The 26562-nt window shown below is 37.9% G+C and overlaps 1 non-coding gene across 1 annotated transcript; it reads left to right on the top strand.

Moving 5' to 3' along the window:
* The first annotated feature begins 2061 nt into the window (after positions 1-2061).
* LOC127077420 (small nucleolar RNA R71) lies at positions 2062-2169 on the top strand. The gene has a single exon (XR_007787233.1). It is a non-coding gene; the product is annotated as a small nucleolar RNA R71 (small nucleolar RNA).
* Positions 2170-26562: the final 24393 nt, after the last annotated feature.

Below are 26562 nucleotides of genomic sequence, written 5' to 3'. Positions count from 1 at the left end.
TACAACAAGTGTGAAAAGGGCTCCCTAGGAGTACCTAGGATGTTTTGGGTGCCTAACACCTTCCCATTACATAACCAACCCCCTTACCCAGATCTCTGTTTCTCTTTTACTAGTTTTTGTTAAAACTTTTAGGTTTTTGTTCGCTTTCTAACCATTCCTTTGGATAAATAGAAGTGCGGTGGCGACTCGACTTGTATGATTTACCTTGGATTTAGTAAATATTTCTAATGGTAACGAATACCCCGCTACAGGTGTCAGTGCTAGACGTTCACTTAAACTGTCATCTTGGTATTCCTCACGCCGATTTTCATCTTCAAAAATAGGAGGCATTGGAGTTTTCAATATTTCGGAGTATGAAGTTTGTTCATTTTCCATTTCTCTTACACATTCGTCGATGATATCTAGCAGATAACATGTATCGTCTATAGCTGGTGCCTCTAAGAATTGTGTCAAAATAATTTGACTTTTTCTTCACCAACTTCAAAGGTTAGCTTACCTTTCTTTACATCTATAATGGCTCTGGTAGTAGCTAAGAATGGTCTTCCTAATATGATAAAGATATTGAAATCCTCCTTTATGTCCATGATTATGAAATAAGTAGGAATATAGAATTGACCTATGCGCACTAGAACGTTCTATAGCATACCTACGGGAAATTTAATAGAACAATCAGCTAGTTGTACGGACATCCTAGTTGGTCTCAACTCTACCATTTTAAGCCTTTCTCATATGGACAAGGGCGTTAAGCTAATACTGGCTCCCAAGTCGCATAGAGCTTTGTCTATGACAAACTTTCTGATTACACAGGGTATGGAGAAACTTCCTGGGTCTTTCAGCTTATGAGGCATATTTTTTTGAATTATAGCGCTACACTCTGCAGTAAGTGTAACGGTTTTGTTATCATCGATATTCTTCTTGTTAGATAAGATCTCCTTAAGAAACTTAGCATATGAGGGAATTTGAGTGATAGCTTCTGTAAAAGGTATTGTGATATTCAATTGTTTAAGAAGCTCTACGAATTTCTGGAATTGCCCTACACTTTTGGGTTTAGCAAATCTTTGAGGATACGGGATATGAGGTTTATACGGTGGTGGAGGCACATATAGTTCTTCTTTCTCTATGGCCTCTTGGCTTTTATTTTACTTTAGTTCGTTTTCCTTCTCAGTTATTTTAACAGGGTCTTTGTGCATGACTGGATTTTGAAGTCTAGGGTCGGTTGGTCTGTCTAATTATGTCCCATTTCATAGTGTAATAGCATTTGCATGACCTTTCGGTTTTGGTTGTGGTTGTCCAGGAAATGTACCTGCAGGGGAAGCAGTAGGTGTTTGTTGTTATTCCACTTGTGAAATTTGTATTTCTAACATTTTGTTATGGGTGGCTAAAGTGTCTACTTTGTTTGCTAATTGCTTAATTTGCTCACTAGTGTGTATGTTTTGATTTAGGAAATCCTTATTTGTTTGGGCCTGGGTAGCTATGAAGTTTTCCATCATTATTTCAAGTTTTGACTTCCTAGGAGCATTTGGAGCAGTTGTGGAAGCCTTATGATATCCTGGTGGTACAGCAGGTGCTTGGCTAGGTGCATACAATGCGTTATTGTTTTTGTACGAAAAGTTTGGATGGTTCTTCCAACCAGGGTTATAGGTGTTTGAGTAAGGGTTTCCTTAAGCATAACTCACTTGGTTTGTGGAGATTCCTGTCAAAAGTTGACATTCATGGGTAGCATGCCTAGGAATACCGCATAACTCGTAGTTCGGAGCTACGACAACCATGGCGGATACGGGTGTTATGGTCAGGTTTTCTATCTTTTGAGTGAGAGCATATACCTTAGCATTGATATGGTCAAGACTGCTTATTTCGTACATACCACCTATCGTTGGCGGTTTCTCTATAGAGGTTCTTTCCCTTCCCCACTGATAGTGATTCTGGGCCATACTTTCGATAAGTTGATAAGCCTCATTGTAGGGTTTATCCATCGGTGCGCCACACACGGCGGCGTCTATTGTCAATATTATGTTGTACAAGAGACCATTGTAAAAGGTATGGATGATCAACCACTCTTCTAGACCATGATGTGGATAAAGCCTCATCATGTCCTTGTATCTCTCCCAAGCTTTAAAAAGAGATTCATTGTCTTTTTTATTAAACCCGATATATTTGGGCTCTTAGCATTACCGTCTTACTAGGTGGGAAATATCGTGCTAAGAAAACTTTCTTCAACTTGTTCCACGTAATGACAGAGTTGGATGGTAGAGACTAGAGCCAAGCTCTAGCTCTATCTCTTAATGAGAAAGGGAAAAGACGCAATCTTATTGCTTCAGGGCTGACACCATTTGCTTTCACTGTATCAGTGTATTGCAAAAACACTAACAAATTTAGGTTCGGGTCGTCCGTGGGACTACGGGAAAATTGGTTTTGTTGTACGACTGACAATAACGAAGGTTTTAGCTCGAAATTATTTGCCTCGATGGCAGGGGCAGCGATGCTATTATATGGTTCATCCTACGAAGGGAGGGCATAGTACTTAAGAGGACGGTTTTGTGCTCCTTCAGCCATCTCTGGTTCTACAACTAGTTTTTGAATAGAGATATTAGGATCGGGAAGATTGTACTTAATACGGTATTCTCGTATCCGATGTTCTAATCCTAGATAACGCTCTGGTTCGTCGATTGGTAGCTTTAATTCCTTGCCTTTAGAGCGAGTACTTGGCATACAATCGACAAATTTAAAAGGGAAATAGTTTTGTTTGCCTTAGTCTATACTGCGCAACACTGGAGTTACGATATCAACTTAATTAGTCCCCGGCAACGGCGCCAAAAACTTGATCGTGACTTAGTATGTTTATAGGATTCATGACTGCAAGTGCACAGTCGTATCGCGTAGTTTTAAAGATTATCGAACCCAAAGGACTAAAAGTCGAACTTACCGTTATCTAATGTTACTACGTAAATCTAAGGCTGATGATTTCTCTTAGGTTTAAGGGACAACGAGAAATAAATATTAATGAAAGCTGAAGTTTAATAGAAACATTTAATAGCGGGATATCGGGGATTCGATAAATAGTTGGCGTAATCTTAAATGTCAAAATACTCTTCAGTAGAAATTATTGATTTAAAAGACTTTATCTCATACTCTCGTGTTATTGACTCTGACTATACTCTTACACCAGAATGCTTCGCTCTCGCTGTCTCATTTGAATTAAAAGTAATTTTTGGAAATCAATAAGTTCTAATTAATCCTAAAGTGTTCTCGTTGTGTTTAGAATTAATGCTTAGTTTCAACTATCGGGTTAAAATCTCACACTCTCGTGTTTTTTACCGTAACCTTGTTTGCTTTTTACTCTCGTCCAAAAATAGTTTTAATTTTAGATTAAGAAACTATAACCATAAAAATAGTTTATGAAGATCAATGCCAATTATTAATGAATCCTATCATTGTGACTGTCTTTACATACCGATATCAAATGGTTTAGCCAGACATATGTTTAAACATAAACATGTTATTACGATGATTAAACATAAGATGAAATCATAAACAATCAAAATAAATAACTAAAATGGAACCTGGAAAATAGATTGAAAACTGGAATTAATGCTGATACTTGAATTTATAAAATGTCGTCACGCTTGACAATCAGGTACATAATTACAATTAAAATCAATTCTTAAAACTAGAATTGCAATAGTCCCCCGATATGGAAGATCTATCGCTTTTACAAGTAAATCTATTCACTTAAAATTCTAAGAATAAAATTCTGGCTAAAAAAAAGGATTCTTAAACTGAAGACGGAAACCCTAATTTATACTCCAATTCTTACCTTGATAATTGCCTTGAAAATCTCATAGTTGGCGTTCATTTAGGGAGGCTGGTTGAACGAGAAAGACGGAGCGTGGAGAGGAATCAAGAGGAAATGGGCTTCGTGGCGGGTGCCACATGAGAGTGGCAGGCACCACTCCTTTCCTTAGTGGCAGGCACCACTCCTTTAGGTGGTGGGCGCCACACTTCAAGTAGGTGGCGGGCACCACACTCCAAGTGGGTGGCAGGCGCCACACTTGGTGGTGGGGGCCACCCCTTTGTATTTTCTTCATTTTCTTTCCGTTTCCTTTCCTTTTTTATTTTTTTATGCTTTGCTCGCACATAAACTTCTTATTTGATAAATACTTGAAATAAACACATCATACGGCATAATGCTATGGAAAAATAAGTAAAAGCACTAGATTGCAATGTAAGTCAAGTCAAATATACGATATATTTTTCGCGTTATCACATCACAATCTTTCATCTTCAAGTACAAAAAAAAATCATCACGAAAATTATATTGCACTGACTGGTAATCTTCAATAGGTTGGTGAGCCAAATGGTCAGCCAAGACACTACCTTTAATAGCTTTTTGAGATCGGTATTCAATATCATACTTAGATGAGAACATCTGCCAACGGGCGATCCTCCTAGTTAAAGCAAGCTTCTCAAAAATGTAGTTGATTGGATCCATTTTGGATATCAACCAAGTAATGTGATTCAACATTTACTAGCACAAACACTTAGCAACCCGAGCCAATGCACAATATGTCTTTTTAAGCATAGAATACCGAGTCTCACAGTCGGTGAACTTCTTACTGAGGTAGTAAATTGCATATTCTCTCTTCCCAGATTCGTCTTACTGACCAAGAACACAACCCATACTTTCTTCAAGCACAGCCAAATACATGATCAAAAGTCTTCCTTCAACAGGCGGGGACAGAATCGGAGGCTCAAGCATATATTCTTTGATACTATCAAAAGCTTTCTAGCAATCCTTAGTCCAATCATAAGGATAATCTTTCCAAAGAAGCTTGAATATAGGCGCACATGTGGAAGTCATACGCGATACAAATCTTGAGATAGAGTTCAAGCGGTCGAGAAAACCTCTGACTTGCTTCTATGTTTTGGGCGCAGGTGTAGCGGGGTATTCGTTACCTTTAGGTTTGTTGACTAAACCAAAAGTAAACATACAATTCGAGTCGCCACCGCACTTTTATTTGTCCAAAGGAAAGGCTAAAAAGCGAACAAAAGCCAAGTAAGAAGTTTTATCAAATCAAAAACTAATAAAAATGTCAGAGATCTAGGTAAGGGGGTTGGTTATGAAATGGGAAGGTTTTACGCACCCAAAACATTCTTAGTACTCTAAAGGAACCTCTTTTTGCAAACATGTGTTGTAGGTTGGTATTTGTGAAAACATCTGCAAAAGATTGGGGGGATGAGAAGAGAAAAGATTATATGTACAATTTTGTTGTTTGAATGCATGAACCCATTGCCTACGTACCATCACAAAGGTAGGATCAAAACCTCGTAGTTCGGGGTAAAAATCTCAAAGATTGGTGAATTGATTTGATCAAAATCCTTAAGGTCTTTTGTTATCAAAGGGAGAAAACTCAACCTAAACCAACAATCCACCATGTGAGGAGAGCTTCAACATACTAGTGAGGGGGTTAACCCTATAATAAGTATGGAAGACTTATAGTCCAATCACTAAGGATAAGGTGAGATTCACATCAACCACTATGATAACTCAAACCTATGACTAATGTTTATGAAAAGGTTTTAATAAAGGTGGCCATTGGAACCACAAAAACAACTTGAAGTGAGTTATATTTACAAGTTAGGCTTATTTACAAAATGAAGTCAAAGTTGGATTAAGATTCATTTACAATGAGTACTGATGAAAAGAGTTTGGAAAATCAAAGGCATAAGGCCTAGGTTTCTAATTTGAAACAAATGTCAAGGTTTGAAGAAAAGATTTTTGGCTTGGGTTAGAATGAGGAGAAGAAGAGAAGGGCTAGTCCTAAAGCATGCAAAGATGAGAGAGAAGATAAAACCCTTGGAGTTCCTTTTCTTGAAGTCATAGAGATGACTCAAGATGCTCATTTCCTTTGGACTTAGCAAACAATCAAGCAATCAAACAAATATTCAAGCTCTTAGGATCTCCATTTGGCTTGTCTCTCTTAACTTGGCTACTCATAAGAATGGTCCTCTTTACTATCTCAAGATGGAATCCCTATCACACAAGAGCAAACATCAAAAAGTTCACAACACAATAAGGGAAATGGACAAAGAATAAGTTTTGGAAAGGAAGTCCTTTGAAGTCAACTTTGAGATTTAGCATTATAAAGGCATGAGGCCTAGTTGCTCTTAAACTCCTTTAATCATAGGTAAGTCCTAATTGTAAGTCCTTTCTCCTTTTGCATTAGGTTCACACAAACAAAGACAAAACAAACACAATACAACAATATATTTATATACAATAATGAGCTCAAATGAGCAAAAGGAAAATGACATAAACATAAAATATGTGCTCAAGTGAGCAAAATAAAAAGCAATATGAATAAATGAGCAAGAAATAAAGTGCATTAAAGTAAATTGCAAGAAAATTAAATGCTTGAATTTAAAGTTAGTAATTAATGAAGTTATGTTAGTTTGTCATAAGACAATGTAGCGCTATGTTAAGCAATCGTAAGTGGACTAATGTAGTAGTCACACCTATTTGAGGTCGGTCAATAAAATTATAGGCAAATAAACACAAGTTAGAGATCATGACTAGTAAGCCAAACTCCAAAAACTTGTCATGCCAAAAGAAAAAAGAAAGGCCTTGTATGGAGTTTAGGTTTTTTGCTTGGCCAAGAAGCAACCTATCTTGGACACAAAACAACTCACTTGATCTTGGATCAAGTTGAGTTTGGTTTGGATCAAAGAAGGTTAAACTTCTCATTTGTCAAGACTAACCATAAGACATTAACTCATTGGTCAAAAATAAAAGAAATGGGATGAAGATGAAATGGATAGAAAAAGAAATAAAGCATTAAACACAAATTGATCAAGTGTGAACCAAGTCATCATCAACCAATACTAAACAGAAGAGAAATGAAGATTACAAGTCAACAAGTCAAACATATTTTTTTGGTATTTTTTTGAATTAAAAATAAATGCAAAATAAAATAAACAAAATATGGTCAAACCTCAAATTCAATTCAAATCAACTTCAATAAGTCCAATTAAATTCTCATAGGTCTAACATGGTCAAACAAACTTTGACAAATTTTTTCAATAATTTTTGAAATCAGAAACTATTTAAAAACAATTAAAAACAATGAAAAATAACACAATATGAATTAAAATCTCAAATAAATCTCAAATCAATTAAGAAATTGATGAGACTATTTTTCATTTACTTATCATGATCCATAGGTGTTAGGAAAATATTTTTGGATTTTTCAAATATCAAAAAGTATTTTAAAATGAATTAAAACTATTAAAAACTAAATAATTCACAAAAAATATTAAATGAAGTCACAAAAATAATTAAAAATCAAAATAGGAAACTAGATTTTTCAAGAAAATTTTTGGCATTAGTCTCATATTTTTGTGACTTCAAATAAAATATTTATGAATTTTTGAAAATAAAAAGAATTAAATAAAATTAAAACAAAAATAAGAAAATCAGGAAAATCCAACGCCCTCAGATGGTTTCATTAATTGACGTGGCAATGATCTCATGGCTCAGAGGCGCGGTCACATGGTATGCCTTGGTCAAACGCGCAACACATGGACTTAAAATAAGTCAATACATGCAATGGCCAAGATTAAAACGTTTCATCATGATCCAAAGGCTCTGAAGCTCCCACGTGGGAATGGTGTGGAAACCACCATCTTTTTCGGCTATCTAACCAGATCCGGCCACCACGCACAAGAAATCAAATATTAATGAAAATGAAAAATGAAGGTATCAAAATGAAGCTGATGTGATGTACATCACCCCTATAACCATGGATCATCCTCACAATTCCTATTTAGAGATAAACATGAGCTTGAAGATCATGGTACATGAACTGAAATGGCAAGATTTGCAAAATTAAGACCACCACAGGCCTGCCTCATGCATGAGGACTTCAGAAAACAGCATAAACCAAAGAAATTCACATCATATTGCAAGATCTGAATCAAAGAAAATTGAGGTTCTACCTCTGAAATGCAGCTTCAAACAGCACGAATTCTCTAAGCTCTTGATCTACTTTTGATTTGAAAGTGTGATGATGATGCAAGGTTAAGGAATTGAGCTTTGAAAATCAACTAATGATGTTGAAATTCAAGCTTGAAATTGAAAGAGAAAACTAGAAATTCCTTTAGTGAGGGTTTGGTTTTCAATTCAGCAGCACTTCAGATCTCCACTTGGTTGCCATTTGAATGAGAATGCACTTCTGTTTATAGCTGAAATGTGATGCAAGGCAATGCTTGGCTCGTGTGCATGAAGTTTGAAATCTCCTTGCATGGGCCTGTACAGGCGCATGTGAGGCTCAAGAATGAATGGAAATCCATGCTGAGATCAAATAGAAGGGAATTGGACGTGCAATTGGCTTGGCATTTTCTTGCACATGAAGTTACAAAGTGAAAATGCAAAAATGAACATAAACATGAGCTCTTCAAAACTCACTCATGGAAAGTCCAAAAAATTAATGTGAGTAATGGTTGGAAAGACCTTGAAATAAGGAACAAAAGTCATGTTGGGCAAAAATTCATTTGGCAATTGGAAATTTATGAAAACTGGCTGTGAAGGTTTGGGTACAAAACATGTCTAGGTTCCCTTTGGAAATTTTCACCAAAAATAAGCATCTTCAAGCCCTTATTTTTCAATGATGCAAGCCTCAAATAGAAAAACCTCCAACATCAGAGTTGTAGACATTTTCAAGGTTATCAATTTAGAATTAAATTTTGCATCATTTGGATTTTTCATGAGAAAGTTATGGGCACTTGAAGTTGGGCATTTTTCAAATTCAATGACTTAGGTCCAAAGTGACCTATAATGTTTTGTCTTATCACATGTATTTCTTTTAGGATTATGAAATTTTGTCCAACATAAAATTTTAAGTAGACATATTAAAATTTCCAATTCAATTGGTCTCACCTAAAATTCATAAAAATTAAGGAAGTTAGGTCCTTGGGAAGTTGACCCAAAATTAGGGTTTCAGTCAAAATGACCTATGATGTTTTGAAATGAATGATGACCTTCCAAGTTTCAAATGGATTTTAGATGAACATGAAAGTTGTTCATATGGTTCTTAAGAACATGTTTTATCTTGGGGTCATCTTCATTTGACAAACACATCAAAAGTTGTATTTTAGTGATCCTCAGTTTAGTCAGATGACTTGAATGGTCAACTTCTCAAAGTCAAACTTCAAATCATGATGAACGAATGATTGAGGATTCTCACATAGGCTCACATATGCATAAAAATAATGAATGAAATAACTTCCCTTGATTAAATTTGATCATAGGTTGAGGTTGCTTCATGAGCAAGGCACAGTCAATGCACAGTTGAATTAGGGTTTCCTTGGGAAACAATCCTCAAGTCCTTTGGGTTATCTTAATCAAATTGGCAAATTGAGATACTTGGGAGACATACATGATGATTAGTAACTTTGTGGACCATTGTCATGCTTGTTCTCATCTTCATCTAGCCACTTCATTGAGCTTAGGAGCCTCCTAGGAGCATGGGAGTACATGATCACTTGAGCTTCAAAACAAAAGAGTTAGTGACATATTTTTGTGCTTTTCGTTAGTAAACAAAATAATAAAAGCAATAATATACAATACAAGTATGCTTGGTGGTCTCAAAACACTCACACAAGTCCCACCCCTAGGGTCAAGGAGCCACACATGCTATGATCCTTGAGGCAATTCAATGAGCAATGATATGATGCCATGAGGGATCTTAGGGTCTTACAGTAGGCATATCTTGTATTGCTTTGACCTTGGCAGGATCAACTTCAATACCCTTCTCGGTGACAATAAAGCCCAACAACTTACCAGAACGAACACCAAAAGTACACTTATTGGGATTCAAGCGGAGTTTATACTTCCTCAAACGCTGGAATAATTTCAACAAATGTTCAACATGCTCTTCTTCATCACTTGATTTAGCAATCATATCATCAACATAGACTTCAATCTCTGTATGCATCATATCAGGGAAAAGAGTGGTCATAGCTCTTTGGTATGTTGCACCAACATTCTTTAAACCGAAAGGCATCACTCAATAACAGAATGTTCCCTAAGGTGTAATGAATGTGGTCTTCTCCATATCTTCGTGTGTGATCTTGATCTGATTATAACCAGAAAATCCGTCCATAAATGAGAAGACTTTGAATTTAGCTGTATTATCTACCAACATATCAATGTGTGGCAGAGGAAAATCATCTTTCGGACTGGCTTTATTCAAATCTCTATAATCAACACACATGCGGAATTTTCCATCCTTCTTTGGAATAGGCACAATATTGGCCACCCATTGCGGATACTCGGAGGTAACAAGGAAACCAGCATCAATCTGCTTCTGCACTACCTCCTTAATCTTCACAGCCATATCAGGATGAGTTCTTCTCAACTTCTGCTTGACCGACATGCATTCTGGATTCAAAGGCAATCTATGCTCCACAATCTCATAATCCAAACCAGTCATATCTTGATAGGACCAAGAAAACACATCAGAATATTCTCGAAGAAGATCAACCAACCCCTTCTTAGCTTCTGGACACAGTTGAGACCCAATCTTGACTTCCTACACATCATCATCGGAACCCAAGTTGACTAACTCAATCTTCTCTTCACACGGCTGAATGGCTTTTTCCTCGTGCTCAAGCAAACGAGATAACTCATCAGATACTTCTTCATGATCATTCTCTTCCTCAGCTTCAAACATAGGGAAATCAAAGTTTGGATAGGGAGTAGGATCATTACATTCAATAGATTTGAGAACCAACCTGCATAATGATTTGATATTTTGATTTTAGAGAAGTGCAGTGCAAACAAATATTATGCAGATGGAAATATTATTATTTATTTATGTTTTTTTTGTGATTAACATTTTCAGAAAAAGCATAAAGTAAAAATAAACATTATAGATGTGGATGAATAAAATTGTATTTTATTGATGATAAATTTGAAATGCCCAACAATGTTTCACTTCTCCCTTAGGCATATGAGAAGGATTTTTCTTAAACTAATTAAAACAAATTACTTCGAACAGTGCAAAACAACAGGAATATCAACAGCAACCCAATTGTTGCAAGTTTGGTCGTGTGTCACAAAGTTGGCACAAGCCTCGTCTTCATCACTGTCTTCAATAATGGCAGCTGAGTGTTGATCATCCTTGTGAATGAACCCTCCACTGCGGAAAACTTCTTGCATAACCTTGACATTGGCGTTGAATGGCCCTTGCTGAAATCCCATCCCTGCTCTATTCTTGTTTTCAATAACTTCTACAATGCAACCCCATCTGTCGGTGCTAACATCCTAAACAACCTCTTTGGCATCCTTTAGAGAAGACATGGGTGCCCCAGTTTTCTTCAACTCATTAGCAACAGACAAGGCTTGGAATGGTGTTCCAACTTCTTCTGCAGCATCTACATAAGTAAAGGATGACAAATGGCTTTCTAACAGCGCTTTCTCCCCAACAACAACAACAAGTTTGTCGTTCTTCACAAATTTCAACTTCTGGTGCACTGTAGATGTCACAGTGCCAGCTTCATGGATCCAAGGCCTTCCCAACAAACAACTGTAGGTTGGGTGAATATCCATTACTTGAAAAGTAATTTGAAAATCACTCAGACATATCTTAATAAGAAGGTCCACTTTTCCAATGACAGTTTTTCGAGAACCGTCAAACGTTTTAACAACCACGCCACTATACCTCATCGAGGCGCCTTGATAAGAAAGTCTTGCTAGGGTTGACTTGGGCAACACATTCAATGTTGAACTAGTATCAACCAACACATTGGACAGATCTTCCTCCTTGCAGTTCATTGAAATATGAAGCTCCAAGTTGTGATTCCTACCTTCCTCGGGAAGTTCTTCATCACAAAAGCTCAGGTTATTACAAGAAGTAATGTTGGAAACAATGTGGTCAAACGGATCCACAGTAACATTGTGTTCCACGTAGGCTTGTTCAAATACTCTCTGCAAAGCCTCCCTGTGTGCCTCATAAGTCATCAGTAATGACAACACAGAAACTTTTGACGATGTTTGAAGTAATTGCTCCACAACATTGAATTCACTTCTTTTAATCAGGCACAATACCTCATCATCATCATTGATCGGTCACCATTTACATTGAATTCCCGCCGTTAATCCGACATATTTTCATCAGTTTGGTAAGATTTATTTTTGTTTTCAGTTACTTTGGAGTCATTTATCATGTTTTGTTGGTTTGGTATCGCATTGCATTCGATTACAAGTTTATGTCAAAAAGATCTCGTTTATGCTTCGTTTGGTAGTGTCATTGTTACAGGCCATTGCACAGGTTTAAAAGCAAGAATGGTGAAGTTATGGACACACTGAAAGGCAAAAATATGAAGAAACAGCAGGTCAACACGGGCACCCGTGTGCCACAACACTGCCCGTGTTGTTGATCAGGCAGAACAGAATGGGAGCAGAAAAACAGAGATCAACACGGGCACCCGTGTGCCACCACACGGCCGTGTTGATTAAAACAGTGCATTAACACGGGCACCCGTGTGTAGGAACACGGCCCGTGTTGTTTCCACTGTAGCTTGTGCTGAAAATAATTAATTATGAAGAACAACACGGCCACCCGTGTGCCACCACACGGCCGTGTTGATTGGACGCAGCTTGGAAAACCTAATTTTTGCTTTGTGAACCGATTCTGCTCATTAAGGGTAGTTTGGACCTTTTGCTTGGAGGAGATTCATCTGAAGCTATAAGAAGGCTTGGAAGGGAAAGAAGAAGGCACCTTTTTACAGACGAAAGAAAACATTGCATTGGAGAAGATAGCGAATACGACGGATTTGAAGACGGCGAGATTCAAGGGCATCAACCATTGAAGATCAAACTCTCCTAATTCTTTGTAATGTCTAATCTTTACATTATGAGTTCTTTAAGTACTATGAGAGGCTAAACCCCCTGATGCTAGGGGGTGGTCCTGATGTTATCGCATGCTATGAATTTGAACCAATGATTTCTTGATTACTATGTTACGTATTTCAATTCAATTGTGTGATGTTATTATGCTTTTGTATCGGACAAATACAAATTGATCTATGACTTCCAATAACAGGATTGTGATTGGTAGGGTTTTCACACAATTGGGTTTATGAATGCATCATCTAGGACTAATAACTTTCGTAAATCACCGTAAACCTTGATATTTTGTATGATTAAAACCAATGATTAATTGAATGGATATTTGAGTAAGAATTGGTAGTTTAATAGTTTCTTCCTTAAGGACTTAAGTAAGAACATTCTGAGGTTAGGTGATTGAATGTTTCATATGTATCAAGGAAATCGTGACTGAATTCATAACCGGTTAAATCAACCACTCACCCTAGCATCTTTTATCTTAATCAATTATTGTTACTATTTTTGTGGTTACTATTATAAATTCCAAAACAACCTAACCATTATCTTTTTGTTCTGATAGAATCAAATTAAAATAAGTATTTCCTATGCAATCCTTGAGATCGATACTTGGAAATAAAACTCCTTATTACTACATCGGTAAATATAGTACACTTGCTATTTTTCCGATCAAGTTTTTGGCGCCGTTGCCGGGGATTGCCAAACTACATATTTTAATTTCTATTCTATCGAAATTTTGTTGCTCGTCAACCAAAATTTATCTGTGACAATTTTGTTATTCAATTCTAATCTTTGTCTAACTTGTTTATGCGAGGTAAGGCCTCAGCGAATTTTTCTTTTGACGCAGATCCAGAAAGAACTCTTCGCGCTAGACTGAGACAAGCTAAGCGAGAAAAACTGGAATTAGTAGAGAAAGCAGGGGAGGAAGTTGTTTCAGTGCACTCAGAGAATTCAGACTCCGACGCGGAAACAGTTCCTGAAATCATGGCTGCAAACCCACCACCACCACCACCAGAGAGACTTCTCGGTGACTATGGTGGAACCAACACTCCGGGTAGTCGTATGACAATTGTAAACCAACCGGTCAATGTGGAACAATTTCAGCTGCATCCCAGCACCATTAATCAACTCGAAAGGCGGTCCTTTTCTGGAAGAGTGAATGAAGATGCCAACAAGCATCTGCAAAGGTTTTTAACTATGAGCACAACGCTGAAAATGCCTGGACATAACGAAGAAGCAATCAGACTTCATATGTTCCCATTCACTTTAGCAGATGAAGCCGAAGAGTGGTTCTATTCCTTACCTGCTGGTAGTATCACTACATGGGAGCAGATGGAAACAGCATTCTTGCAGGAATACTTTCCCGCATCTGTGTCATTGCGGAAAAGATATGAGATCCTAAACTTCAAGCAGAAGGAGGGTGAGTCACTAGGAGATGCCTATAAAAGATTCAAGAAAATCCTAGTGGCTTGTCCTACTCACAACATGGATGAAACTGAGCAGATGCAAATGTTTGTTAATGGTCTTCGAATTCAAACGAGACAAATCCTTGATTCAGCAGCTGGTGGCTCAGCTAACTTTGCAACAACCACTGGTATGAAGAAGATAATTGAAGCAATTGCCTCGAATGAGCATTTGGAGTTATATGATAGGGTGTCAAGCAAATCTGCAGTTATTGATTTGAAGCTTGAAACAAACAAACAGGTGAAGATTGAAGAAGCAGTTGCTGCGGAGGTAGAGAAAAGGTTGAAAGCACTAAACATAGGTGCGCAGAAGGTGGCTCAAGTGCAACAGGCACCAAACGATGTGTGTGGCATTTGTAATGGACCACACAATACTGTTCATTGTTTTGCAACACCACAACAGATAGAAGAGATCAAGTTTTTAAAGCAAAACAATCCCTATTCCAACATATACAACCCGGGGTGGAAGAATCATCCCAACTTTGCATGGAAGGATCAGATAGGGAATGGGCAACATCAGGTACAAGGTCAATATCAAAACCAATATCAGCAACAGCAACAACAAGTCCCAAAGAAGGCAGATTGGGAGATTGCAATTGAAAAGATGGCAGCTCAAAATGGGCAATTTGAAGAAGAGACTAGAAACAATCAGAAACACACCGCCGCATCCCTAAAGAATCTCGAAGTTCAGCTGGGGCAGATAGCGCAGCAACTGGCAAGTTCTCGAACACCAGGTTCCCTACCAAGTGAAACAGTTCAAAATCCGAGAGGTCATGAGAATGTTAATACTGTCACGACGACAGAGAAAAAGGATGCTAAAAAGGAAAAAATTATATCACCGAGCGAGCCGACTAAAGAAGAAACTACAAAAGGAACTAAACCGGTGATTAAGTTGCCCTATCCTCAGAGAATGACAAAGAAGGAACCTAGTGAGTCAGACTTGGAGAAATTCATGACAATGTTTAAAAGGATTGAGGGTCATATGGCTTTGTTTGAAACACTTGAAAGGATGCCCATGTACAAGAAATTCGTGGAAGAGGTAATGGCTGAAAAGAAACCAACCACTGAAGAACAGGTATCCGGTAAGGAACAATTTAATGCAAACTCCCTGGAGCAGAACATTCCTGACAAACAAAAGGATCGAGGAACCATCACAGTACCATGCACAATCAAAGAAAGAACCTTCAAAAAGGTACTAATAGATTCTGGAGCTAGTGTGAATCTGATGCCATTATCGATCTATCACAGGCTGGGTATTAAAAATATCTGTGATATAAAGACCAATCTGAAGTTTGCGAATCACTCAAGAAAAGATGCATATGGTATAGCTGAAGATGTGCTGGTAACAATAGCGGACTTGACTTTCCCAGTCGATTTTGTAATCCTAGACATACCTGAAGACAATGAGGCACCCATCATTTTGGGTAAACCTTTCATGAAGACGAGTCGATGCAAGCTCGACATGGATGAGTGCACGTTAACCTTGAAAGTTCACAACAAGGAAATAACATTGAATGCTATTGAAAACCAGGAGATGGAGGAAGATACAAAATCTCAGTATCAAGTAGGCTTAATCAGGACATTGAATACTATCAAAGTCTCACCACTGCCAGTAGCCACCCTAAATGGAAAGATTCCTAACACTGAAAGGATAGTTAAAAAGGAATCGTGGCACAAAGGAGTCCACACTGATAAAAGAGACAACGTCCGAGTTGTAGACAAGAGGTGCAACAAGATTTTGAACCTGAAATACCCCCCATGATAAAGGAAATGAACCGTCGAGCCATGCGACGTTAAACGAAGCGCTTAGTGGGAGGCAACCCACGTGTTTGATTTCTAATTTATTTCGTTTTTCTTTTTCTTTGTGTGTGCTAAAATTTTGTGTAGGGGAGGAGGAGAATTAAAAGGGCAAAGTCACCAACACCTCCAAATGGAAGGAAACCACACAAGTGCAGTAAACCAACAGTAGTCGCTGTGAGTCCCCTTTGTATCTGGATTTAAACATTGAGGTCAATGTTTAGTTCAGGTGTGGGGGGGGGGGGGGTTTCCTTTCATGTTTTATTTCCATCGCTTTTGTTTTTGTTGTCGTCGTATTGTTTTTGTTTGTTTTCGTTGTTTACTTGTGTGTACAGAGTGATGAGAAATGGTTGGACGAATCCGGGATCAATGGTAGTGGATGAAAGACACCCCTCATACTTATTCTGATAAGGCACCCCGGAAGTTGATGCAACCATGAGAAAATAAGTCGGACACAATTTGGGGACACCGGACCAAGAGAGCGGTATGGAAAGACCAAGTCAGAAAAGAACTACATAACATGAGGAGACTTCAGAGCTTGCAAGCTAACCAACATGGTGAGATCACAAAAAGCCAAACACGAAATATCAACATGAGCGTTCAGCCAGGTATGACTTTATCACTCTGATTTTGCGTATGTCCTGTTGACACGTCACAGCATGACAACACACACTGAGGCAAGTTGTTTGTTTAGCCAAGGCCTTTCTAGCCACCCCTATATGTATGTTTCCCTTCGTAAACCCCGTTGAGCCTTAGCCATTTTATTCATCATAAACCCCATGTTAACTTTTAAAGCATTATTCCTCATAAACCCCTGTTAACTTTTAATCATTCATTTCCTTTTGTGTCATAACTCGGTATGATTGTGTGAATTGCAAGATGTGCAATAAAACTAAGTTTGGGATGGAAATCTTGAAAAAGAAGGCAAGTGCATAATATGAGATCATACAAAAAGAAAAATAGTATGTATTTTCTTTAAAAGAAAAAAAAAAAAAAAAAAAAAAAAAAAAAAAAAAAAAGAGAAAAATGCACTTGTCGAGACCTAAGACTCTAACAGATATAAAATGCTCGGAAAATGTGAGTAGAAAAAGAGTCAAAAGAGTGAAATTAACCCCCAGAGTATACGTGATGCACGAGAAAAAGAAAAGAGAAAGAAAAATCACACAACATGACTACCGAGTTCAAAACCCTTTGTTATCCAATTTTTTTATTTATCCTACCGTACCCAAGCCCCGTTACAACCTAAAAAGACCTCAAAAAGTGTGTGGAATCGGTTGTGGTAGTGACATTAGAATGTATTCAAAGTTAAGAGTTTGGTATTGCATACTGTGCTGTGAGTGTACACACCTAACCCTGAGAGATATTGTGAGTGTGTGAAAAGCTTGCAGGTGAAGAGGTTTCTGATGTGGAAATGTGGTAAACTGCTTGAATCGGAGAGACCTGAAACTCGATTGGAAAGGAAGAACACAAATGGTGAAAGACTAGGTTGCATTGTGGAAAATGAAGTCGGGGTGACCTTTGTTTGGACTCAATACATCACTTGAGGACAAGCAATGAGACAAGTTTGGGGTTGTGATCGGTCACCATTTCCATTGAATTCCCGCCGTTAATCCGACATATTTTCATCACTTTGGTAAGATTTATGTTTGTTTTCAGTTGCTTTGGAGTCATTTATCATGTTTTGTTGGTTTGGTATCGCATTGCATTCGATTACAAGTTTATGTCAATAAGATCTCGTTTATGCTTCGTTTGGTAGTGTCATTGTTACAGGCCATTGCACAGGTTTAAAAGCAAGAATGGTGAAGTTATGGACACTCTGAAAGGCAAAAATATGAAGAAACAGTAGGTCAACACGGGCACCCGTGTGCCACAACACTGCCCGTGTTGTTGATCAGGCAGAACAGAATGGGAGCAGATAAACAGAGATCAACACGGGCACCCGTGTGCCACCACACGACCGTGTTGATTAAAACAGTGCATTAACACGGGCACCCGTGTGTAGGAACACGGCCCGTGTTGTTGCCACTGTAGCTTGTGCTGAAAATAATTAATTATGAAGAACAACACGGCCACCCGTGTGCCACCACACGGCCGTGTTGATTGGACGCAGCTTGGAAAACCTAATTTTTGCTTTGTGAACCGATTCTGCTCATTAAGGGTAGTTTGGACCTTTTGCTTGGAGGAGATTCATCTGAAGCTATAAGAAGGCTTGGAAGGGAAAGAAGAAGGCACCTTTTTACAGACGAAAGAAAACATTGCATCGGAGAAGATAGCGAATACGACGAATTTGAAGACGGCGAGATTCAAGGGCATCAACCATTGAAGATCAAACTCTCCTAATTCTTTGTAATGTCTAATCTTTACATTATGAGTTCTTTAAGTAATATGAGAGGCTAAACCCCCTAATGCTAGGGGGTGGTCCTGATGTTATCGCATGCTATGAATTTGAACCAATGATTTCTTGATTACTATGTTACGTATTTCAATTCAATTGTGTGAGGTTATTATGCTTTTGTATCGGACAAATACAAATTGATCTATGACTTCCAATAACAGGATTGTGATTGGTAGGGTTTTCACACAATTGGGTTTATGAATGCATCATCTAGGAATAGTAACTTTCGTAAATCACCGTAAACCTTGATATTTTGTATGATTAAAACCAATGATTAATTGAATGGACATTTGAGTAAGAATTGGTAGTTTAATAGTTTCTTCCTTAAGGACTTAAGTAAGAACATTCTGAGGTTAGGTGATTGAATGTTTCATATGTATCAAGGAAATCGTGACTGAATTCATAACCGGTTAAATCAACCACTCACCCTAGCATCTTTTATCTTAATCAATTATTGTTACTATTTTTGTGGTTACTATTATAAATTCCAAAACAACCTAACCATTATCTTTTTGTTCTGATAGAATCAAATTAAAATAAGTATTTCCTACGCAATCCTTGAGATCGATACTTGGAAATAAAACTCCTTATTACTACATCGGTAAAAATAGTACACTTGCTATTTTTCCGATCAATCATTAGCCTTCAACCTACTAGATTCACCAGACTGATAAGTTGGAGAACTAATTGGATCAACTGCAGGAACTTCTGCCTTCTTACCCACTGAGACATCTTCCATAACTTTAGGAAATACCGGGTTGAACACACGACCACTACAGGTCACCTTCACTATATTTTCGATCCTCACCACTGAATCTGCAACTGGAAGAGGAACCTCTTGAACATTTTCAATCATGGTAGCAATGTACTTGTATGACACAGCTTTATCGGATGAATAGGGGACAGGGCCCACTAACCGTATAACCAACGACGATACTGTCGCGGCCTAAAAAATATAGTATGCGAAAAAACAACCGGTGAAAAAGAATGACAGAAGAGTCGCCACCGTGCATTATTTATCCCAAAGGAGGGAAAGGAAACGCTCGAAGTAAACCTGGATAAAGGAAAGGAAAAGACAAGGTCTCGCAACCAAATCTTGGGTTCGGGAGTCGATTATGCGAAGGGAAGGTATTAGCACCCCTACGCATTTGTAGTACTCTACGGGATCCACTCTTGTTGTTCTTGTCTAAAGGGTGTGTGTATATCTAATATACTATTTACTAAAAGAGAGGGTCAAAAGAAAATGACTCGCACGGATGTCGCATCCACTGCATACGTATCTCATCTGAGTATGAGAATCAGAGTCTTCGTAGCTCGGCTACCTATGGGTTAAAGAGGAGTGTGCTCGCTAAGACATCGCGTCTTATGCCTACGTATCTCATCGGGAATGAGGATCAGAGAAAAACGTAGTTCAACTAACTACGGGAACAAGGGTCTCGATTGCAACTAGGGAAAGAGAAAGGGAATGTCTCGATCGCAACGAGGGCGAAAATAAGCAAAGATTAGTTGTTAGTTGTCAGTCAAACTCGGCAAGACATCACATCTTGTGCCTACGTATCTCATCTGAACATGAGAATCAGAGTTGCCGTAGTTCGGCTACATAGGGGTTGCCATCTGAACATGGACTTACAAAGGAGGACACCAGTTGTGTCAAAGGAGAGTGGGCAATGTGTTCACGTCCTAGCAGTAGGTGTCGTAGATCGCTGAATCGAGTCTTAGGCAGTTACCTCTTTGCAATAGAACGGACTACATGCCACAGGATCAGAGATGCACGGAAGGTCTAAAAAATGGGGAAAGCTCTGCCCTAGAGTTGTCATGCAATGTGGACCTGAGTGTTAGGATTTACAAATGGGAACATCTACCTAATGTTAGCATGCAAAGAAATAAGGGAATTCTACCTATGTTATCATACAAAAGAATATGGGAATTCTACCTATGCTATCATACAAAAGAATGAGGGAATTCTACCTATGTTATCATACAAAAGAATAAGGGAATACTACCTATGTTATCATGCAAAGGGTTCTACCTAATGGGTGCTACCTAATCGGAACAAGAATCGACGAATGGAGCAAAGAGAGAAGTCATGGGTAAGGGTGGATGGCGATGCACGAAGCAATCGACTTACAGGTGGTAGATGGCGATGCCTGAAGCAATCGACTTACAAGAGAAATGGCGATGCGTGAAGCAATCGACTTACAAAAGAATGGATGAATACGTGTTGGTTCTGTTAAGTTTTGAAAATGATTACTCGATGTTGGATCGAGGTTTTGATCTTGTTTTGAAATGGTTATCGGATGTTCGTTTTAATTCTTGTATTAACAGATGAATAAAGAATGAAAGAATAAACATTATACACTTCATGGGAGAGGGGTACATTTGTTATGAATGGGGATTGTTCATGGCAATCAAACAATAAAAATATATGCCTCATACACCAAACATCAATCATAGAAAAGTCAATCGAAAAGTCAAGTCAAATTAAAAAATATCAAATAAATAGTAAATTAATTCAATAAATTATGAAAAAATAAATTAAATGAGGTGGGGTCAGGACATCATCATCCCCCAAACGGATTTTTAAAATAATGAAAATTAGTATATAAATTAATTGAAATAAAACAGAAGTCAAATGAAAAGTCAACCAAGCAAACTAGGTCAAAAACAAATCCAAAATAAATTGAAAATGGGAAATAAAATTCCAATAAAAGGTCAGGTTGACCATGAGACATTGGTCAACCCTCATCCCAAAAATCAGAAATTAAAAATAATTCTAAGTCATGAAAATAAAATAAATGGAAAAATGTGTATTAAAATGGACTATTTGAAACAAATAATTAAAACAAAATATTAACCTTAAATAAAATGTGAAAATAAAAATTAAATAAATTAAATAAAACATTAAGGAAAGTAAAAAATATTTTTTGGTATTTTTAGGAATAAATAAAATATTTTTAATAATTAGAACAAAACAGAATATAAAAATGGAAATAAATAGAATAAAAAGAAATGAAAGAATTGTGAATGGACCAGGCAAATTGGGGGGCGGATAGCAGCGGAGCCAGGCCCGGTCCATGATGATTAATTAGTGTGACAGCATAAAAATAAATTCATTTAAATAAATATGTAATGTTAAATCAATTGGACAAGGTGAGTTTAAGTCACTAGGTGACAAAAACGTGAGCGACGGCCAGGATTTCAAATTGCTCACGCGATCGTGCGGTCACGAAGGAGACACGTACACGTCTCCCCATGCAGCATAAACCCAGCAACGTTACAGCAAGGAAAAACGCGAATGCCATGCAGTTTTTTTCTCCATCTTTCAACCAACGTTGCTCTCAGCTTAGTGCATTAAATGGCATGGTGTAAAAAGCAAAACTCAAGTACAAAATGAGAGGAACATCATGGTACTTTATTTTATTCAAAATAGTGACTTTAACATGAAGAAAAATGAACAGCAAGGCAGGCATATGAACATTGATATGAGTGAAAAAAATAACAACAAGAATTCCAATTCAAAACAAAGCCTCATGGTGAGGGTTGTATGGACAAGCATAGCATAACATTAACATAAAAAAGCATGAAGGAAAAAAAAAGCATGGCATAATGGAGAAGTAAGCATGGTAAAGGCATGAATAAGTGTGACAATGGCATGAACAACATGATGAACAAGCAAAGTATTCATGGCCATGGAAGGTTGGAATAAAGAGATTACCTAGTGGAGAAAGTCCACTGCTTCTTGTTGGGATGAGAGGAAAGAGAAGGAAGATATTTCAATGGTGTTGCAAACTTGAAGAATGGAAAATGGAAGTGAGAAACAACCTTGCCCTTGCCTTGCTCTTGCTTAGGTCGAAAATGTAGCAGACTCCCTCTCAGATTAGGGTTTCCAAGTCTTAAATATGTAGGGTTTTAAGTGTTTGAATGGGCTTAAGGGTATGGTTTGGTTCATGACACAATGATGCAAAAAGTGGTGCAAAAGGTGAGGTGTATTAGAAGATCTAATTGTGGCAAAGCTTAAGTGAGTTGACAACAAAAGTGCATAAAGCAAATGGCTAAATGAGGAAATGCAAGGGTTGGTTGGTTTATGCAGCAAGACATGGAAATAAGTCCAACAGGGTGACTTTAAAGCATTGTAACTTGATGAATACATGTCCAAATGGCAAGGCAATGCAAACAGTAGAAAGAGGGAATGAAACTTAACATCTTTCATGTTGAACACAAGTTAAAATGATGAGTGGAAGTAGGTGAAAAATGACCATAAAGTTCAGGTTCCAAAGCTGCAAAATGGTTGGGCCAGTTTGGCCTAAATGCTGTCAAAAAATTCAGCCTATGATACCAACTTTAGATGAGTGTATCTTCCAAACCAATTATCCAAATTAGGTGGTTCCAAAAAGGTTTGAAAGAGGACATATCAAGGTACAACTGTCATGAAGAAAGTGTTTTCAAAAGATGCCTTTAAGTGCAAGAAATCTGGCCCATAAGTCTTGACAAATTTTGCAAATTTTGGACTTTGAAAATTCTCTCTGTGTCCTAAAATAAATTCTTACTTTGACCAAGCATAACTTTCTCAATTTTAATACAAATGAAACAAACTTTATATCTCTAGAAAGCTTGGAACAAGAGGAACAACTTTCATGTTGGAGAAATTTTCAAATGGAGCTTGAATCTTGATGGAATATAGGCTTAAAGTGGGTGCAAAAACCATAAAAACTTGCCTTAAATGGAAAGTCAACTATTTCCAAATTTGGTAATTTTTCCAACTCCTGATTAAATGATGAATCCGTGATCCAACCTTTATCAAATTTCACATGTAGGCTTCCTTAGGCATGAATTTTGAGATTCCACTTTCAAAATGTCGGGAATTGACTTTTCTGGCCCCACAATTGACTTTTTGCCAATCTGTCTGGTTTCCGATTCCATTGATCAATTGAAGCACCTCTGGCTCAAATAAAGAGCTGATTTTTTGCATGTAGATCCTTGTGGACATATGGAGAGCCATGGAAATGAGTTTCACTCAAGGAATCAGAAACAAACCGATTTTATACCAAACCCTAGTTTTAGGGCAAAAATGACTAGGAACTGATTGCACTGATTGCCAATGGATCTTTCTATGATAATTGTGGATCTTCTTAGGCCAAGATGCCTCTATAATCATGACATGAATGAGCCCTTTCAATTCCAACCAAACCTTTCCTGTTGCAGATAGCCATGAAACCCTGATTTCTGATTAAATCCAGATGCACACTCTGAGAGCTTTGAATCTTCCACTGATGAACTAGGGACCATAATAAGACATATGGAACCCCTTGAGACTTGTATATTTGGAGAATGAAGTTCAATTCTCGATCTTGCCTTATGTGGGCTCCTTCTGGTAAGGAGTGGTCAATCAAACCCTGATTTCCCAAGTCACTGATGTAGTATGCAATGAGTATGACCTAGTATGATGCTAATGCAATATGAAACATAATCCCATGCTTCCATAAAAAATGAAGGTTAAATTTTGGGGCATTACAGATATCGATCTGTTTTCTTTCTTGCAGTTGCTATCAAATTGAATAACTACCCGCTCAGGGGTTTTGAATACCGGCACAATGACGTTCACATCATTTCCCATATACCTTGACTGTTGAATCTGAATAACATTCTCATCCATCAACTTTTGAATATCCCTTTTAACAATTACACACCCTCGAGGGTTAACACTACAAATAACATAACCATCATGGTCATGTCCACAATGGCTTACCAAGCACAAGTCTATGTGAATCTCCACCAACGACCTACGGATACGACGCACATCAAAGACCCTGAAATTCCCAGGATAATTGTCTACCATGTTCACAGAAGTGTTGCCATGAGCAGGCAACATGTTGGCTTTAACATTAGGTGCTCGTTCCTCAAAGGACATCATACCACTCTTGACTAGCTTTTGAACCCCATACTTCAGAGGATAGCAATTTTCAATATCATGACCAATTGCTCCCTGGTGAAAAGAACAATGCAATTCAGGTTTGAACCACCATGGCAACGGTTCAGGAATTTATGGAGTTTTCCTTGGTTGGATAAGATTCTTGACTACCAAGGAAGGGTACAATTCTGCATATGTCATAGGAATAGGGTCAAAATAGACCTTCTTCCTCTCAAAGTTCTGATGATGATTGTTGTTGTTGCTGAATAGGAACTGATTCATTTGTTGAATTATTGGTAAATACTGGAATTACTGATGATACTTGATGTTGATGTTGACGGGACTGGGAATTCATCCTCACATGAGGCCTCCTCAGCTCCATGCTGATACCACATTAGTTTCTCCTTCCTTGTTTTTGGAGAAGCTTCCATCATGCTTCTTGCTCGCCAACGTTTCATCTTTGGATAACCATCCCTCTCGGACTCCTTCTTCCAATCGCATCCCCATGTTCACCATCTTGGTGAAATCATTAGGGGCACTTGAGATCATACGTTCATTGTAAAATATACTCGGCGCCTTCAAGAATATCTTGGTCATTTCGTTTTCCTCAAGAGGTGGACTAATCTGAGCAGCTAATTCCCTCCATCTTTCAGTATATTCTTTGAATGTCTCCTTGTCCTTCTGAGACATTGACTGAAGTTGGTCACGATCAAGAGTCATATCAATATTGTACGTGTATTATTTGACAAAGGCCTCGCCCAAGTCATTAAAAGTATGGACACTAGCATTGTCCAAGCCCATGTACCATCTAAGTGCAGCACCTGTCAGACTATCTTGAAAATAGTGAATAAGCAGTTGATCATTGTCGGTCTGAGTAGACATCTTTCTAGCATACATGACAAGATGACTCAGAGGGCAAGTATTCCCTTTATATTTTTCAAAGTCTGAGACCTTGAACTTCACCAGAATCTTGACATTAGGAACTAAACACAACTCGACATCACTCTTACAAAATAAATCCTTCCCTATTAGGGTCTTCAATTCTTTGTGCAGCTCAAGAAACTGATCCTTCATCTCATCCATCTTTTTGTAAACATTTGGACCTTCAGACGACTCAGAGTGGTAAATGGTATCCTCGACACGAGGTAGATATACACAATAGGTGGAGGCACATACAGGAACAGGCTAGATGTCGGCATAGAAGAAAACGTCGGAGCATACCCTTCAAGTACAAAGTTTGGTGGCATTCCCCACGAGAACCCAGCAGGAATGACAGGAACAAACTGGCTAGCAACCACAGGCACAGGTGATGAAGTAATCTCTTAAATAATAGTCCTTTGAGGAGTAGTAGTTGCAGAAGGCGAAGATGGTTGGTTCTATGCAGCAATCATAGATTCCATCAAGGTTGTGAGTCTGAAAATCTCATCCTTTATCTCCCTATTCTCTTATTCAAGATGCTCCATTCTTTTCAGTCGATTAGCTTGGGTGTTATAGTGATGAGCCAGCTTGGTTGATACACAGAAGAAGAACTGATAAGACATATGGCGGAGAAAACATGATATGCAAATGATGCATATAATGAAATGTTTTTGATTTTTTTTAATTTCAAGGAACATATGAAGTCTCATTTGCAAATATTTTTAATTAGTAATAAAAATTAAAAATAACAATTCAATTAACCATAAAATCTATTTTTATTCATAAAATTGGAAGGATTACACTGCGTACAATTTCAGAAACCAAAATATAAATAAAAGAGAAAAAGGAAACTATCATCCTAAGGATCCCAAGAAATTGCATCAGATGATCTGGCCACATGAGTGTACTTCCTTCGAATGTGTCGAATTTCTGACTCAAAGGACGTCTTTATCTGAGCCTTCTCGAGGACAAGTTGATCAACAATCTTCTTCCAAGCACCGGAAGGCTGAGGCATACTAGAGGAAAATAAATCCTCTGGCCCTCTCTGTCTCATAACTGCACACTCCTCAAGAATATCAATAAATGCATCTTTGTATTTCGAATCAAGTTGCAACTCCTCATGCTTTCGTTTCAAAGCATGGAACCACTCTTCTCACAAGTCTCTCTCTTGCTTCATCTT

Source organism: Lathyrus oleraceus, chromosome 4, assembly GCF_024323335.1.
Source record: "Lathyrus oleraceus cultivar Zhongwan6 chromosome 4, CAAS_Psat_ZW6_1.0, whole genome shotgun sequence".
Lineage (NCBI taxonomy): Eukaryota > Viridiplantae > Streptophyta > Magnoliopsida > Fabales > Fabaceae > Lathyrus > Lathyrus oleraceus.
This window is presented reverse-complemented; position numbering and strand designations above follow the sequence as displayed.